Genomic DNA, 17,358 nt, shown 5'->3' on the forward strand with positions numbered 1-17,358 from the left:
TTAATTGTCGAGTGAGTTCTTCCTCGAACTTGAAGTGATGTAGCCCGTAGGCTTATAGTCAAGTGAATGATTCGAACTCGAAGTAATGTAGCCCGTAGGCTTAATGGTCGAGTGAGTGATTGCTCGAACTCAAAGTAAGGTAGCCCGTAGGCTTAATATTCGAGTGAGTGCTTGCTCGAACTCGAAGTGATGTAGCTCGTAGGCTTATAGTCGAGTGAGTGATTCGAACTCGAAGTAATGTAGTCCGTAGGCTTAATGGTCGAGTGAGTGATTGCTCGAACTCGAAGTAAGGTAGCCCGTAGGCTTAATAGTCGAGTGAGTGCTTACTCGAACTCGAAGTGATGTAGCCCGTAGGCTTAATGGTCGAGTGAGTGATTGCTCAAACTCGAAGTAATGTAGCCCGTAGGCTTAATAGTCGAGTGAGTGATTTCTCGAACTCGAAGTAAGGTAGCGCGTAGGCTTAATAGTCGAGTGAGTGCTTGCTTGAACTCGAAGTGATGTAGCCCGTAGGCTTATAGTCGAGTGAGTGATTTGAACTCGAAGTAATGTAGCTCGTAGGCTTATAGTCGAGTGAGTGATTTGAACTCGAAGTAATGTAGTCTGTAGGCTTAATAGTCAAGTGAGTGCTTACTCAAACTCGAAGTGATGTAGCCCGTAGGCTTAATGGTCGAGTGAGTGATTGCTCGAACTCGAAGTAATGTAGCCCGTAGGCTTAATGGTCGAGTTAATGATTGCTCGAACTCGAAGTAAGGTAGCCCGTAGGCTTAATAGTCGAGTGAGTGTTTGCTTGAACTCGAAGTGATGTAGCCCGTAGGCTTAATGGTCAAGTGAGTGTTTGCTCGAACTCGAAGTAATGTAGCCCGTAGGCTTAATGGTCGAGTGAGTGATTCGAACTCGAAATAAGGTAGCCTGTAGGCTTAATCGTCGAGTGAGTGCTTGCTCAAACTCGAAGTGATGTAGCTCGTAGGCTTATAGTTGAGTGAGTGATTCGAACTCGAAGTAATGTTGCCCGTAGGCTTATAGTCGAGCGAGTGATTGCTCATACTCGAAATGTCGTAGCCGGTAAGCTTAGTGGTACTTGATCTCGTTGATTTTTCGGTTGGCAGTTCCCGATTTATGGGGTAATGGTCGGCCCTTAAGCCTGCTTGCAAAATAGATCACAAAATAGAGGATGGATTCTGAGATATCGGTAAGAAATTCTCTTTATGTCATTATTCATGTGTTTATGTTCTGTACCAGGGATCGAGCAAATTACATGAGCATGGTTCATTTTGACCATTTGGCTCTTACAATTTTTCCAATCGAAACCCTGTTGTTATGAAGTAACTTTCTTGCATCGAACTTGACATATTTGAGGGTAATACCCCCCAGTATTCGAGGTTGATTGTAAGAAAGCCTCAGATACTGTTGAATTGTTCTAAGTTAGTACTATCAATGGTTGCCTCGTTAAAAACCTTGCCGGAAAACCTATTTGGGATTAAACCGTCCTAAGGGAAAAAGAGTGTAACGCGTGCTTTCATACCTAAGGCTTCGTGTTGAATAATCCATCCTTGTTCCTGATCGAACTCCTACAAGGGTTAGTTTCGAAATATAAACAAACATTGAATGGTCGTACCTTAGCGGTAGTATCGTTTTAGATGCGACACATTCCAATTGCTTGGTAGTTGTTTGCCGTTTATAATACCGAACTTGTATGATCCTTTACCGACCTTTTCGAGTACCTGATATGGTCCTTCCCAGTTTGGACCTAGTTTTCCTTCATTTGAATTTCGGGTACTGAGGGTGACTTTTCTTAGCACTAAGTCCCCGATTTTAAAATGGCGAAGATTGGTTCTTCGATTATAGTATCTTTCGATCCGCTACTTTTGGGCGGCCAATTGGACGAGAGCGGCTTCTCGTTTTTCATCCAATAATTCGAGGCTAGTATTCACAGCCTTGCGATTTGACTTTTCTATTATATATATCGAAACCTGGCACTGGGTTCTCCAAATTCGAGTGGAATCAAGGCTTCGGAACCATATACTAAGGAGAACGGGGTTGCCCCCGTACTAGATTTTGATGTTGTTCGATATGCCCAAAGAACTTCAGGTAGAATTTCTCTCCATTTTCCCTTAGCATCGTTCAACCTTTTCTTTAGATTTTGAATGATAGTCTTGTTCGTCGATTCGGCCTGTCCGTTCCCACTAGAGTGATACGGTGTTGATAATATCCTTTTTATTTTGTGGTCATTGAGGAATTTCGTCACTTTGCTGCCGATAAATTATTTCCCATTGTCACACACTATTTCGGCGGGTATCCCAAATCGATATACGATATGATCCCAGATGAAGTCTATAACCTCTTTCTCTCTTACTTTCTCGAATGTCTGTGCTTCAACCCATTTAGAGAAATAGTCAGTCATAAATAAAATGAACTTAGCTTTACCTGGGGCCGATGGCAGAGGGACGACGATATCCATTCCCCATTTCATGAATGGCCATGGGGATAAGACTGAGTAAAGAGCCTCTCCGGGCTGATAGATCATCGGTGCAAACCTTTGACATTTATCACATTTTCGAACAAACTCCTTTGCATCTTTGTACATATCGATCCAATAATATCCTGCTTTGATTATTTTTTGGACTAATGAATCGGCACCAGAATGATTTCCATAAGTACCCTCGTGAACCTTACATAGGATGTAGTTGGTGTCTCCTGGTCCTAAGCATACCGCCAATGGTCCATCGAATGTCCTTCGGTATAATGTTTCATCTGCAGTCAATGTGAATCGAGCAGCTTTGGTTCGTAGGGCCCTCAAAATTTTAGGGTCCGATGGGAGCTTTCTGTTCTCCAAGTATTGAATATACTTATTCCTCCAATCCCAGGTTAAGCTTGTAGAGTTTATCTCGACATGACCTTCCTCGATCACGGATCTCGAGAGTTGAATGACAGTCCCCGAGCTGATCTCATCTTCCTCGACCGATGACCCCAAATTTGCAAGTGCATCGGCCTCACTGTTTTATTCTCGAGGTACATGCTGTAAAGTCCATTCTTTGAAACGGTGCAAAGTTACATGTAGTTTGTCCATATACCTTTGCATTTTACCTTCTCGAACTTCGAAGGTTTTGTTTACTTGATTTACCACCAGTAAAGAGTCACACTTGGCTTCAATGACTTCTGCTCCCAAGCTTTCAGCTAGTTCGAGACCTTCAATCATGGCCTCATACTCGACCTCGTTGTTAGTCAACCTAGTAGTTTTGATAGATTGCCTAATAGTGCTACTTGTGGACGGCTTTAAATTTGATAGATTTCCTAATAGTGCTACCTGTGGGCAGTTTTAAAACGATGCCTAGCCCGGACCTCTTCACGTTTGAAGCCCCATCTGTGAAAAGGGTCCATACCCCCGATGATGTACCCGATTTCAACAAGAGTTCTTTTTCAACTTCGGGTACGAGGGTTGGCGTGAAATCGGCAACGAACTCCGCTAAAATTTGAGACTTGATGGCCATCCGGGGTTGATATTCGATATCGTACCCACCGAGTTCGACGGCCCATTTGGCCAATCGGCCTGATAGTTCGAGCTTGTGTAAAATATTACGAAGTGGGTAAGTAGTTAGTACGCATATGTGGTGACATTGAAAGTATGGTCTTAACTTTCTAGAGGCGCTCATCAATGCAAGTGCCAATTTCTCTAAGTGTGGATATCTAGTTTCTACTTCCCCTAAGGTTCGACTTACATAATAAATGGAAAATTGCGTACCTTGCTCTTCTCGAACTAGGACACCACTTACCGCTATTTTTGATACCGCCAAGTACAAGAAAAGTTTCTCATCTGCCTTAGGAGTGTGAAGCAGCGGTGGGCTCGATAGGTATCGCTTCAATTCCTCTAATGCCTATTAGCATTCCGGGGTCCAGGCGAAATCGTTCTTCTTTTTGAGTAGAGAGAAAAATCAGTGGCTTCGATCTGACGACTTCGAAATGAATCGGTCTAAGGCAGCTATCCTTCTGGTTAGCCTATGTACGACTTTTACACTGTCTACGATGGTGATGTCTTTGATGGCCTTGATTTTATCGGGGTTGATCCCGATCCCCCGATTTGATACCATGAAGCCAAGGAACTTGCCCGAACTAACCCCGAAAGCACATTTCTCGAGGTTGAGCTTCATGTTGTATTTTCTTAAAATCTCGAACGTTTCCTGCAAATAATCCAAGTGGTCCTCTGCGCGCAGGGATTTAACTAGCATGTCATCAATATAAACTTCCATTGATTTACCTATTTGTTCCTCGAACATTTTATTTACTAGGCGTTGGTAAGTAGCTCCTGCATTTTTTAGCCCGAAGGGCATTATATTATAAAAATATGTTCCATATTTGGTGATAAATGAAGTTTTTTCTTGGTCCTCCGGGTTCATTTGGATTTGATTATACCCGGAATAGGCATCGAGAAACATAAGGATCTCGTGACCGGCTGTGGCATCGATCATGCGATTGATATTAGGCAGCGGAAAAGAATCTTTGGGACATGCCTTGTTTAGATCCTTATAATCTACACACATTCTAAGTTTGTTCCCTTTTTTAGGGACTACAACTATATTGGCTAACCATTCGGGATATTTCACTTCCCGAATGGACCCTATTTTGAGAATTTTAGTTTCCTCGTTCATTATAAATGCGTGCTTTACCTCGGACTGGGGTCTTCATTTTTATTTCACCGGTTTGAACCTAGGGTCCAGACTTAGCCGATGCATCGTTATATCCGGTGGGATCCCTGTTATGTCTAAATGGGACCAAGCAAAACAATCTATGTTATCAATAAGAAATTGAATAAGCTTTTTCCTGAGTTCGGGGGTTAATCCCGTTCCCAGGTATACCTTTCGCTCGGGTAGGTACTCGATCAATATAACCTGCTCCAGCTCTTCGACCGTTGATTTGGTGGCGTCAGAATCTTCGAGGGGTCAGAAAATCCTCTTCTTCTTCTTCTACATCCTGCTTCCTCGATTCGATCGAAGCTGGTGGCTGTGATTGCTATTTGACTTCTTGTTTACCTTCGATATTTGACCTTTCTGAGGTTGATAGTGTTGATATCGGTGTTACCTCATTGCTCGCAAACATTTTCTTTGCAGCATACTGTTCCTCGTATATTGTTTTTACACCGTCCGACGTTGGGAATTTCATCATCTGGTGGAGAGTCGAAGGGACTGCCCTCATATTGTGGATCCAAGGCCTTCCGAGCAGGGCATTGTACCTCATGTCACCCTCGATTACGTGGAACTTGGTAGCTTGAATGGTTCCGGCCACGTTTACCGGTAAAGTATTCTCCCCTTTAGTTGTTTCACTGGCCATATTGAAGCCGTTTAAGACCCGAGTTGCGGGCACGATTTGATTTTGTATGCCGAGCTGCTCCACGACCCTTGATCGGATGATATTCGCCGAGCTTCTTGGATCCACTAAAACACGCTTAACTTGAACTTTATTTAATAAGATAGAAATTACCAGAGCATCGTTGTGGGGTTGAGAAATGCCTTCTGCTTCTTCGTTGTTGAACGATAAAGTTCCTTCGGGCACATAATCTCGTGCTCATTTTTCCCTAGTGATTGGTACCTTAGTGCGTTTGAATATGGGTTCCTGTGGAATATCGACCCCGCCTACGATCATATGAATGACATGTTGGGGTTCCTCTTGTTCATTTTTCCTGTTGGCGTCCCTTTCTCTGAAATGATTTTTGGCTCGATCGCTGAGGAACTCTCGAAGATGGACCTCATTGAATAGACGGGCTACCTCTTCCCTTAATTGCCTACAATCTTCGTTCTTGTGACCATGCGTGCCATGATACTTACACATCAAATTCGGATTTCTTTGGAAAGGATCAGTTAGAATGGGTCTAGGCCACCTAATATCTTTGATCCTTCCGATTGCCGACACAATATCTGATGCATCGATGCTAAAATTATACTCTGATAATCGAGGTGCCTCTGTGGGATCGGCATACTTGTCAAAATCACTTTTACTCATAAGTCCCTAAGAACTCTGTCCTCGATCACTTCTTCGATTGTTCCGGGCGGAATTACATCCTGAACCATTGTTCCTTCGATTTGCGGTATATGGAAGATATCGGTCTCTGTTCGACCTTGGCTCCCTGTCGATGTCTCTCTGATTTTTAACTACTGACCTGTTCGGATGTACTGAACTGGAAGAGGCTCCTAATTGGTCGTCCTCAACCCTGATCTTTGATTGATAATGATTGTGCATATCTTCCCAGGTTACGGGAGGATACTCGATCAAACTTTGTTTCAACTGATGCGATGCTATCGAACTCCGCTCGTTCAACCCTTGGGTGAAAGCTTGAACGGCCTAATCATCTGTGACCGGTGGTAATTCCATGCGTTCTATTTGAAATCGGGACACGAACTCCCTCAGCATTTCATTACCCCTTTGTCTGACCTTGAAAAGGTCTGATTTCCTCGTTGCGACCTTTATATCCCATGCGTGTGCCTTTATGAAAGAATCTGCTAACATGGCGAATGAGTCGATGGAGTTTGGTGGTAGGTTGTGATACCAAATCATTGCTCCCTTCGAAAGAGTCTCTTCGAATTTTTTCAACAGTATAGATTCGATTTCATCATCTTCTAGGTCATTCCCTTTAGTGGCACATGTATAAGAGGTGACGTGTTCGTTGGGGTCGGTCGTTCCATTATATTTAGGAATCACGGGCATGCAGAATTTTTTGGGGATCGGTTTTGGAGCTGCACTTGGCGGAAAAGGTTTTTGCACGAATTTTTTGGAATCCAAACCTTACAACACTGGTGGTGCCCCCGGGATTTAATCGACCCTGAAGTTATAGGTTTCCACTTTTTTGTCGTTTGTCTCGATTCTTCTTTCTCCTGACTCTATTCGTTTGGTCAGTTCTTTGAACATCTTAGTAATTTCGGGATTAGTCCCTGATTCTTGCTCATTTGACCTTACTAAAGCTGGCTCCGTTCTGTGGGTGATTTCTCGGGATGGACTGGGATCCGGTCTGCTTGGTACCTGGGTTTGACTTTGCAACTCAGCTATCGCTACCTGTTGAGCTTGCAACATTTCGAAAATCATACTCAAGCTGATTCCGTTTTCCTCAATGTTATGGGTGTCTAATGGTACTTCGACTCGGGCCTCAATGGCATCGACAAGCGGCCTTTCGGCCCTGGTCGTTAAGTTGTTGTTTTCTCCTTGAAGGCCAGTTTCGTTGTCGATAGGTAAGGCCATTAATTGAGAGTTCGTTGTTGCTAATTTAAAATCAAAGACACTTTCAACAACAAGCGTAAGAGGGTGTGTTTAGCAGATTCGTATCAAATAACCACTGCTATCCTTATCCCTACGGTGGACGTCAAACTGTTTACCCGAAAAACGGATAGAGTTGAATTTGCACGTAGTTCTGAGGGTATATAGTGTAACTTGACACAAATCGTAAGAGTAAATAGAAATGTCAAATATTGACTATAAAGAATGAAAAATAAGCAAAGTTGAGAAGAGGATGATTTATGGGTTAAGCAAGATGAATCAAGCTTATGAATCTAACAAAAGGACAATTCTTCAATAGGGGAGTGTATGGTATCTAAGTTACAATGTATGCCAAAAAACCCGCCTCTTTACAGAAATATAGCCTTCCATTTTATAGTGGGGGGATCCTACTTTAGATATAATAAAAAATACATAGAGGGGAACCCATGATAAATTAGTTTTTCCCTAATTCCCGCCGAGATTCTCTCCCTTAGTGTGGCTGCAACGGCTCTTGTCTATGAGCTCGATCTTGATCGGACTCGGTATTGGTCTATATTGGTCGGTTTCCAGTTTTAGAGCTCGATGCGAGTTTGAGGTCGATGCCGACCCGGGGTCCGATAATGACTTGGGCTCGGTATTGGTTGGCCTCTTGCCCTTAAGCTCGATTCCATCACATCTCATCATAGTTCGATTCGGACCCGAGCTCGATAATGACTTCGAACTCGGTTTTTGACCTGTACCTGAAATTTGAAGCTCGTTTGTGCCATCTTCAGATCCCATCTCGATATTATGAAGATTTTCTTCCGTCTATTATGATCCCATCTCGATCAGTCGTACGAAGGCCGAAATCAGTTTCGACCGTATACAAGGTCATTACTCATTAATAAAAAAATTTCTTTTTTTCACTTTATTAATTGCCTTATTTTACCATTTATTTTATGATTACACTACTAATACCCTATCCTTCGTAATTGTTGGATTTTTAATGTTCTCCACAATAGTATGTGTATTGGGTAAAATATGTCACGGTACGTGACCATTGAAGAAGGGAACACGTGGAATCAAAGCCGGAATCACGGTACATCTATCTCGTGTGTCACCGAGAAAGGCAAGTCCATAAAAGCGTTGAGCATGCTGCGCCTGGTAGCATTCAATGAAGAATATTCTATAACATTAAAGAATAACGGCTCATTGCAAGAATTTAGGCATTTATGTTTACCGTTAGGTTTCCATTATCGCACTTTAATAATTGTCATTAGTGGTGGGCCCGACTATTACGCCCACTGAGTTATAAATAATAAGCTCAACTATCATTCTACGACACGATTTTATGGGCATCAAAGAACATATTCTAATACAGCATCTCGATACTATTTTTCCCCCTAGCTTGTCGTTCTTATCATCACCGTGCCCGAAAACCCTGTCTTGAGCTCTCCAAATCTATCGTTTTATCTGCATTTGAGCTAAGTATCTTGTACGAAAATTGATTAATTCATTATCTTTTGTGATCAAATTGATTCATCTGTCTAGAAACCACGAACAAATTCAACTGTACCATTTTCCGGGTAAATAATATGAATATTACTCCGTAGGTTGTATTATTGGTGTGAAGAAAAGCTACTATATATATATATATATATATATATATATATATATATATATATTTATGGGTAATAAAAAAAAAAACAGGCCAGAAAAAAAAACTGGTCATACTCCATTTAATTTTCTTACTTGTCTCTGATCAACTTGTTTGTATTTTCCTATTTTTTTCTTCTTTTCCTTTTAACAAGATGTTACGTTGAAGCTACTATTCTCAAAATTAATTCTTTAGTAACTTGGTGAAATAATGAAATAAGTTGCATTTGTATAACATAATAAATACCGTTGACACCAAATAGACCTCCCCAAGTTTTCCGTTGCAAGAATTTACCCCATGAAATAAATGTGGGACACATATACTATACAATTACGTATATCTTAATGAGATTAAATGATTGGTAAAAAAAAAAGAAAAGAAAAAAAAGAGACAATAGTGGAACTTCTTTCGGATACCATATTTGGAAGTTTCTTTTAAGGTTCAGATTGTTATGGACTTAATTAGCCAACTTAACTACCACTCTTCAGTTGTGCACTTTTTTATGCATCAAACTTTGTTTCCAATAATGGATCTCAATAATCAACTACTATTAAAACTATTTGTACTAAACCAAATTAACATCTTCCTTTGTTACAAATGGACCACTTGACAAATTTCTATGCCACAATATTGTCATTGATAAATTTTGTCAGGAGTCCCGTAATCAATTCGAAAAAGTAAATAAGTACTTAATACTCCATATTGTATGACCTGCAAAAAGGACAAAAGGAAAAAAGAAAAGATTATGGAAAAGATTAATTTGTTGCGACTTCCTGAATACCATAAGGCTTACAGTTTAGGTAGACAACTTTTAGACAATATGTGTGAGTTCGATTCTCCATATCCTACGGGTGTCAACCGATATCCCTTCGTCAGAAAATTACACTGTTAATTAGTTCGATAATTTTTAAAAAGTATATGTACATATACTATATAATGACATCCTTTGACTTCTTGATAAGTTTATTTTCTTTATATTTTGACTCTTCTTAATGAAAATTCTGGATCCATCACTGACTTCTTTGATGCAACCAAAAAAAAAAATAGATGTTTTTATGACAAGATGTAGAGTGGTTCTTCTCTTTAATTGTACATAAGTATGAACGTTTGAACGTGGAACGTTATAACTGATTTTAAGCTCTCATAACATTTGTAGGAGTTTGACGTGTTTAGTTCTTTACTCTTCTCTTTTGTCTTTTCAAATTCGTCGAAATCCCAATACTTATCGAATACTAACACCAGGTGAAAACCCAATAAGAAGCTCTTCCTTTCCTTCTCAACTTGTTTTTTAGTTCCAGTGGGAAAAAATAGTAATTGTGAAACTTCTTCCGGATACCCTTAATTTTAGGCTGTCTCTCTTAGGAGGTCACGAGTTCGAGTCGTGAAAATAACTTCTTGCAGAAATGCAGGGTAAGACTGCATACAATAAATCCTTGTGGTCCGACTCTTTTTCGGACCACGCGCATAACGAGAGCTTAATGCACTAGGCTGCTCTATTTTTTTCTTTTAATTAAGGTTCGCACTACCATAACTTGATTATATTGATCAATTTTTTTACCTCTCTGGGTTGTAATCCGATGATTATATAACTCATTATAAGTATTCCTTTAGTTGTATCAAGTGAGATTTTTATGTTAAAGACCAATAATATAAAATACATGAGATTTTTGTAATATCATTATTTTCCCTCCAAATTGTAACTGATTATTTGGTATATAGTTTCCAATGCAATTTGTTTGTTTTTGTTTTCTGCCAATGGGTTTTTTTTTCCACTAATGGACTACATTGATCTACTAACAAAGTATTTGTACTTAACCAAATTAACATCTTCCTTTTTTATTACTATAAATGGACCACCCTAAAATTAATTTAGACTACTCTACATAGTCAGTGACCATAAATCACAACTTCAACTCCACAATGTCGTCATTGGTAAACCTTGTGGATGAGTCAAATTAGGTCTAAAGATGGGTCCAGAGGCTTAACCTAGCTACGGCTATGGACCAACTCGTGTAGAGAGAGATCTGTCACAATAATGAAGAAATTACTACTATGAATGATTAATAATGAAGGGCTTATTTATACAGGAATTATTTAATTTAAGAGTATTTTTGTTTTAAAATAATTAATTTTTATATCGCTATTAAGTGTATTATTTCAGATAAAATGATACAATAGATCCTCATATAACTTAATATGGGGCATCTTCAAAAGCTTAACCGATTCAAGAGAGGTGTATCGCGGCATACTTCTTCTTTTCTTCGGTGAGTCATAATTCTTAAGTCGGGTGTTTATAAACGGGTTAAGTGGGCCGGAACCGGTAGGACCGGTATATGTTGGTGTGGGCCGGTCTCGTGGGCCGGTTCTTGATTTTGGAACTGATAGGACCGGGACCGTTTAGCCTGACAAGGGATAGGGACCGGACCGATCCATTGGCGGGCCAAACGGTAATTTTTTTTTTAAAAAAAACTTGCCATTTGGAAAATTAAAAAAGCAGCCGATGGGCTGTCAAAAATAGCCGTTGGCTATTTAGAAAATAGTCATATAACTCTCCTCCCCCCCACCCACCCCCCCCACCCCCACCCAAAAAAAACTTTGTTTTAACCCCAAACTTTTTATAATTACACTTTTTTCCTATTTTCAATTATAAATACCCCCTCATTCTTTCATTTTTCTTACAAAATCAATATCAATCTATCACAATCTCTCTCTAATTTTCTCCTATAATTGCTACTATTGATTACTTTATTCCAAAAAATAGTTCAAAAATATTGAGGTTATTACAATTTATGAAAAAATTGTGAAGTTGGTGAATTAAAGTATTCAAGTCTTCAACGATAATCAATTTTCAACAAGTTGTTCGTCAGTTCGGTAAACTCGTTCCAATTCTTAAGTTTTAATATTATAGTTTTTCTTTGTTTTATTTATTTACTATTACTTGATTAATTAAAATGGATTCCTTAAAAAATTATTTTTTCAAAAATAAGAATAAGAGAAAATCCAAGAGTGGCGAATCTAGTGGTCATGATGTTCCTCCTCCCCTGCCCCCGGCTCCCCGAACCAAACCCCATATCCGTCCTACACCTGCTATTCTTGATAGCGATAATAGTTTATTACAATTTACCGAAAGTCAATTTCGCCATAATATAGCACCCGGTGAACAATTAAACCATGAATTAATGAATTCTCTTTATTATAATAATTATAATACTATTGATGAAAATGATGATGAGGAAATTGATCTTGATGAAACTCAACTGGATGATGATACACCTACTAGTCCTACTCCTGATGTTAACCCAACTAGTGATAACCCTGGTAATCCAAATGATGCCCCATCCGATACTCCTGTTACTGCCCCTACTTTTTCTAGACAACCTACCAAACTGACGGAAACATCTCATGTTTGGCCCTTTTTTACTCAACTAGTTCTAGAAAATAAGACTAAGTGTAAAACTTGTAGTACAGAGTTAGGTTTTAAATATTTTGGATCGCGGGGGGAGGGGGCGGAAACTTTGGCTAGACACATAAAAAAAATACCCTGAAGATAGAGTCAAATATCTTCATCTGAAAGATTTGGCCGAGGAAAAAAGTGTACTGACAATGGAAGCGGCGATGACCAAGCTACTTTTCCGCCACCACCAACGAAAATTTCTCCGAACCTTGAAGGATTTATGAAGTTTGTAAGGGATACCATATAACTTGTATGAACAACAATTAGTATTTTTTATTTAACTTGTATTTTGGCACATCTTGATTAGTTTCTTTTTCTTCTCAATGGTGGTATTAGCACCTTGTTGTGCTCATTCTATAGGGGGGAGGAAGACTAAGAAAGATATTACCATATTTTTTTAATGCTATAATAAAATTACAAGGCATTATTTTGAATATCTCTTTACAATATTTTTGTCTTTAAATTTGAATTAAAAATTTAGGTCACAATTCTATAATAAAATTTACAAGGCATTGCCTTAGATATTTTTTAACATCTTTTTGTCTCTAATTTCTATATATATATATATATATATATATATATATATTAAATATTTAGCCGTTGGGCCCACTTAGCCCGCGAGCCTGGTTCGTTTAGCCTGAGACCATGAGTTCGTGGGGCCAGTCACGGGCCGGTTCCTAAAAAAAACCGTTTAGCCCGAAACCGTTAGGACCACTTATTTTGGGACCGGGACCGTTTGAACCGACCCACTTAACCCGTTTAGGGACCGAACCAGCCCACGTGCCAGCCCTACTTGCAAGTCTCGTATGGTGGAGATTTTGATAAATCTTTTTAATATTCCACTTGGATCGTACTCTTTGGAAGTGCGTACTGATTTATTACCGATGGGTAATTCTGATCAGGTAAAAAAAACTTATTTTGTTTGTCCGTATTAAACAATACTGCAGATGAAAAGGTAGTAAGGTGTGCAACGATTATCTCAAAGCAAACGACCATGTCAATAGATTCGAGGCACATTTTATTTATTGTGTATCATTTCCTTAATTTTTCTACACATATATACAATCTCAATTAATAATGTAAGTGCAATCACAGTCGCTATTAAAACATTGCATCGGCCTGATCCTGACCGCGACAGTCTTCGTTGGTTGTTGGAATACATGCTTAAATGATAGTTTCACATTAACGTACCCGTCAAAGATATTGGTATTTTCACATAAAATTGTACTTAACTACTATTCTTATCTTCGTATATTATTTAATCATAGTAAATTAAGTTTGGTATATGTGTTTACCCGTAAAACGGTACAGTTGAATTCATACGTGGTTTCTAGACAAATGAATTAATTTGATCCTGAAATAATAAAATAATCGAAAAATTAAGCAATACATAGCCTTAGGATGTAGACGAAACAGCAGAAGCAACAGTTCCCGGAACATGGTTTCCGGGCACAATAACAACGAAATAAAAAAGTAAAAAGATAAGATGGTATTAAGCTTTGTATAGAACGTAGCGTAAGTTTGCCAGAAAATTCCTCTTCTTTACAATGATAACTGAGCTCACTATTTATAGCTATGTCTAGGGAAGGAGGTCCTAGGATCGTGCCCTTCTTTAATGTCAATTATGAGAGACATTGATGAAGATGTAACAATGAACATAAATGCCAAATTCCCTGTAACGGGTAATTGCTCTTAATGCCATGGAATATTCGCTATTAAATGTTACCGAGCGAGAAGTATTTATCACATCTTTATGAGCATTATTCTTTCTGCTGATAAACGAAACAGTTGCCTTCGGTCTTTGGCCATCCCCCTCATCTTGGGTTCCACGTGTCCCTTTTTGGATGGCCACGTGTCATAGCATATTTTACCCTATATAGATAGTCCCCATGCTTTCCGCTGACATAATTTTGTGTTACCAGGAAGTTGGTAGAAATACTCTTTTGGCGAAAATTACTATAATTTCCTCTGAAGGCTTCTAACAGTTGATTAGACGCACGTCTCTCCGCATTTAATGCCCCGAACACGCATCATCCCATGATTCAGCACAACTTTTGCCGATTATCGAGGTAATCATGGCCATGAATTTAGCCGCCAAAACTTTTACTTATACGTATCAACCTTCTCCCTTATACTTCATAATTTTTCAAGCTTCCCTTATCTAACTTGCATCTTGCTCTTCATCTTTTCTCTAATTCTCTTCAAACAAAAAATCTTCTCACTCTTCCATAGAATGGCATCTTCCTCAAAGCGTACCGGTTTTTCAAAGAGCAAGAACAAGGCCGAGGACTCTACTCCTCCAACAGTGGGCTCCATCATCCCTAGAAGTCTTATTACCCCAAAAGACTTTGAAGAGAAATTCCCTACTGGTAACTCTTGTACATGGGCTGTCAATAGGTATCTTTCTTCCATACATCCTTCTAGCATTCCTGTTATGAAGGAAGATGCAATGACTTGGATATTATTGCTCCTGATCTATCGGAGCGAGTCACCCTACCCAAAGAGGGTTTTACATATTTTTACATGTATCTCTTAACTTTGGGTGCGTTCTCTTTAAGTGGAGAGCTTGACTCCGTGATTACGGAGTGTTGCCTCCACTATCAAGTGTGTTTGGCACAAGTAAATCCTTCTGTATGGAGGACGGTTAATTGCCTTCGGCGTTTGTGCCAGGAGTCTGGAGAGGAGCTAACCTTAGCTCATATGATGGATCTCTATTCTCCCAAAATCTTTTGCGGGAGAATGATAAACCTCTGCAAGCGTGGCCACCATGCTCTGTTGTCTAGCATGGATGATGACAATGACCGTGGGTGGATGGAACGGTTCGTTGCAACTGCCACTAACCATATCATTCCGGCAACAACTTCATCCTTTCTGGCCGCCTGGAACTGCACTCATAAGCTTTTTGTTTAATATTTTCTTTTACAAAATATTTTTCTATAGACGTATTAATCCTCCATCCTTCGTTTGTTTCAGCAAATCGATGGATCCCACTGATGGTTGAAGGTTTGGATCAGTGGGTACAAAAGATCTTGGATGTTACGATGCCCGAGACTCGCTTGTGGAAAGAACTGGCCCCTAAATACGGGTGGAAGGTCAAGAATCATGGTTATTCAAACTCACCTTGTTTCAATTTTTCATGTGACGAACTTGATTGATCCATTCTAACTTGTCTATGAAATTAGGTCTACCCGTGGGTTTTGTTGCTAATCCCGAGGAGGATGTCTTAGCTGATCCTGCTGATGCAGCGAGGCTGCTTCGGAAGGCGCTTACTCGAACATGTGTCTCCGGGCCTGCTTCGGGAGCAAATGTTTCTTTACGGAGTCCCCGGCTGGAAGACAAGAAACCAAAGAGAAGACGCTCCTCCGCAGCCGGAGAAAAGAATAAGAGGGCGAGGACCGATGACCCTGAGTCATCTTCGGTAGCGATGGTGACTGGACCTCTTTTCGGGACGGTCATAGACACCATGACGATCGACGATGATGAAGAAGCTAGTGATGAAGGAGCTTATCTACATAGAAGACGACGATCCTCACCATCTCAACAAGATTCTCGACATGTTGAGATAGTTACAGCAACCGAGGACGATGCCTCGACACTTTGGGGATAGTTTGATTTGGTAGATAATGTCAACTCCCATTTTTGGGGCCCCAATTGCTGTGTCTGGTACTGCAAGGCTGAGTACCTGGTCCCTGCATCTTTGGTTGGCGAGCATCCAATAACCAGCACTGTATTTGATGCAACTGCTTCTCACTCTTCAACTCCATTAGTTTCATCTCCATCTTCACCAATACCAGCAACTGCTACATTACTTCCATCTAAATCCACTCTTCCACCAGCAATTACTACATCATCTCCACCGGCCGCACCTGACCACGAAGAAGGTATTCCTCTTCCACAGTCCCCAGTTCATGGGAATTTAGGCAAAATTATGCTGCCCCTTCTGAAGATCCACAAAAGGAGGAGGAATGTTACTCTTTCAGTATCTACCGGATGCAACTTGCTATCCCGGCCAATGGAGCTTGCTAATTATCTGAAACCTTTTGCTTCAGAGAAATACTGGGAAAAGATTCAGGCACTCTCGGGAGAATGTTTAATTAACAATGCCATGCATAACGCCGCAGCGGTACGCTCCTTTCTTCCTTTATTACTCCTTCTATTTTTGGGTATGAACATATCCTGAATTTTACCCTTCTTACTTTGTAGGCCAACTTTCTTGCTTCTAATGGCCTTCAGAGGTTGATTCATGAAAAGGAAGAGATTACCTTCGCACGGGATTAGCTTTTGGTAGAGCAGGAGCAACATGTCGCTCGCCTCTTAGAACTGGAAGCCAAAGCTGTTGAGGCTGTTGTATTGGAGGCTCATTTGCAGCAAATAGAGCAAGAAGTGGTAACCCTTAGCCAATAAATTGGCCCACTGAGGGTTTGATTTGACGAAGCTAGGGCCTAATGGGATGAAGTCCATAACGCCGTTCTTGCTGCAATTGAACGCGAGACTGCCTCCGCTGAAAGAGTGACCAACTTAGAGGCAGCCTTGAACTCCAAAATTAAAGAGCTTGCTGCTACGGGGCGAAACACACCCAGCTGGAAGAGAAGTACATGAAAACTATCGAGCATAATAGGCTTTTTATTTCAACTGTCCGTGACCTTGATGTTAGCCTCAAATTTACTAGGTCCGCCCGGGAAAACCTTTCTGCCGAGGTAACCCAACTCAAAGAAGAACTTAAGCGTCGAGCGACTTCCCTCGTTATTGAGAAAACTTACGATATGTACAACATGAGGAGAAACAACTTGAAAGAGGCCAAAGCTGGTGTCATTGATTTTGATGCCGAATTTGCTAAGTCCCGTGAGCTTGAGTTAGCTGCTAAAAGTAGACTCCCAGTGAGGTCTGATGCACCTGGTCCTTCTGGTTCAGGTTTCGAGTTGTCGGGAACTGAAGAAGAATCGGAGGATGATGATGCTGAAGGCCAAACTAGTGAAAACGTTGAGCCCTCGGTGGGTCCATCTACTTCTCCCGGGGGAGAGGGGGCGGACAC

The sequence above is a fragment of the Nicotiana tomentosiformis genome, chromosome 11, assembly GCF_000390325.3.
Source record: "Nicotiana tomentosiformis chromosome 11, ASM39032v3, whole genome shotgun sequence".
NCBI lineage: Eukaryota > Viridiplantae > Streptophyta > Magnoliopsida > Solanales > Solanaceae > Nicotiana > Nicotiana tomentosiformis.